This window comes from Mercurialis annua, assembly GCF_937616625.2.
Source record: "Mercurialis annua linkage group LG4 unlocalized genomic scaffold, ddMerAnnu1.2 SUPER_6_unloc_1, whole genome shotgun sequence".
NCBI classification, from domain to species: domain Eukaryota; kingdom Viridiplantae; phylum Streptophyta; class Magnoliopsida; order Malpighiales; family Euphorbiaceae; genus Mercurialis; species Mercurialis annua.
The window spans coordinates 140,001-142,500 of record NW_026605938.1 but is presented as its reverse complement, the minus strand read 5'-3'; positions in this window follow the sequence as shown (position 1 = coordinate 142,500).

The window sequence follows — 2,500 nt, the reverse complement described above, 5'->3', positions numbered from 1 at the left end:
ATTTCGGCAAATGCTCGCCTAGGTTTCCGTCAAAAAATACCAACAACCTACACCTCGGGGGCCGGGCCCCCCCGAATCCGAAAATATTTTTTCCAACACCGAAACGGGTCGACGAGTTTTTTTTCCTTCCCTCGTCAGTGCCATAGGTGCGCCAAAAGGCGCGCACCAAAAGCCTTCGGCAGTTGGTGCAGGGAGGTGAGGCATAGTGCACCCCCCTAAAGAGCTCTTAGGACTTTTTTTGGACTGACAGGAGGAAATATCACATGTGCCCAGCAACCCCCCCCCCCCATTTTTAAAAATCGGCATGGAATTTTGATCTGAAATTTTGGAAATATGTTTATATATATCCAAACCTGCATAATAACAAATACCAGAATTTTTCGAGTCCCGGAAGTATTTTATTTTATTTATTTATCGTTTTACCTTCGGAAATTCATAACCGGCAAAAAAAAATTCCAAAAATCACCAAACTTCTTTCTAAATTCCTCATTTAATATATATTAACTACTGTATGAATATTGTTCGAGGAAAGTATTATAGAATTTCACTTAGTGCAAGACATATACATTTTTACACAGAGCAGAGGTTCATTCGGCTGGGAAGCAAAACCAGCAGAGGTTCATACGGCTGGGGAATGTATGCAAGGCATGCCAAGGCATGCCGAAGGGCTGCTGAAGCCCAGCCGAGAGGCTGCCGAAGGGCTGCCGAAGCCCTGCCGAAGGGCTGCCGAAGCCCTGCCGAAGCCCTGCCGATGCCCTGCCGAAGCCCTGCCGATGCCCAAGGGCTGCCCATGCGCTGCCGAAGGGCTGCCGAAGCCCTGCCGAAGCCCAGCCGAAGGGCTGCCGAAGGGCTGCCCATGCGCTGCCCATGCGCTGCCGAAGGGCTGCCGAAGCCCTGCCGAAGCCCAGCCGAAGGGCTGCCGAAGGGCTGCCCATGCGCTGCCCATGCGCTGCCGAAGGGCTGCCGAAGCCCTGCCGAAGGGCTGCCGAAGGGCTGCCGAAGGGCTGCCGATGCCCAAGGGCTGCCCATGCGCTGCCGAAGGGCTGCCGAAGCCCTGCCGAAGGGCTGCCGAAGGGCTGCCGAAAGGCTGCCGATGCCCAAGGCCTGCCGAAGGGCTGCCGAAGGGCTGCCGAAGGGCTGCCGAAGGGCTGCCGAAGCCCTGCCGAAGCCCTGCCGAAGCCCTGCCGAAGGGCTGCCGAAGCCCTGCCGAAGGGCTGCCGAAAGGCTGCCGAAGCCCAGCCGATGCCCAAGGGCTGCCGAAGCCCTGCCGATGCCCAAGGGCTGCCGAAGGGCTGCCGAAGGGCTGCCGAAGGGCTGCCCATGCGCTGCCGAAGGGCTGCCGAAGGGCTGCCCATGCGCTGCCGAAGGGCTGCCGGTGCGCTGCCGATGCGCTGCCGAAAGGCTGCCGAAGCCCAGCCGAAAGGCTGCCGATGCCCAAGGGCCGCCGCTGGGCTGGCGAAGGCCTGCCGACCGGCTGCCGAAGGTCCTTCCGATGGACATGCGAGGGCCTTCGGAGGGACGTCGGCGGGCCTTTCCGAGGGTCTTCGAGGCCACACACGCGCTCGCGTCTCGCGCCGAGCTGCCGAGTGCCCGAGTGCCCGCACCCGCACCCGGTCCCGCACCCGCACCCGCACCCGGTCATTAGATTAATGCACGGGGGGGGGGGATTTTCCGCAATTCCGAGCATTTCGACGCAATTTTCCGGCCGGGCATTTTCCGCGATTCGCCGCAGTTTTTCCGGGCGGGGCATATCCGTAATTATTCGGGGGCATTTCCGTAATTTTGCCAGGCAGGGATTTTTCCGCAATTTCCAGCATTTTTCGCATAGCGCGCGCGCGCGCGCGCTTGCACCGCGGACGAGGGCTTGCGGCAAGCCCGCGGGGGTGAGGAATGGTGCACCCCCCTAAAGAGCTCTTAGGACTTTTTTTGGACTGCCAGGAGGAAATATCACATGTGCCCAGCAACCCCCCCCCCCCATTTTTAAAAATCGGCATGGAATTTTGATCTGAAATTTTGGAAATATGTTTATATATATCCAAACCCGCATAATAACAAATACCGAAATTTTTCGAGCCCCGGAGGTATTTTTTTTAATTTTTTAATCGTTTTACCTTCGGAAATTCATAACCGGCAAAATATATGTCCAAAAATCACCAAACTTCTTTGCAAAATCCCCTTTCAATGTATACTAACTACTCGCAAATTATTGTCCGGGACATTTTGCTTCCAATTTTATTTTGCTCGGGACACTATCATTTTGTGCACTTTTGCCGCAGTTTCCGCCACGCGGAATGGGCCGAAAATTCATAAAACATAAAATGCGCATCCGAAAACCACCAAACTTCACGGAGGGCCTCCCAGTGGTCCACTCGACGTGCCGGAGCGGCACCGTGCGAGAAAAGTTTTTCCGAGTCAAAGGACGCTCGGGGCCTTGCGGTTCCGGCACGCGGCCGAGAAGTCGTAAACGGTGCAACACGCGTCCGAAAACCACCAAACTTCA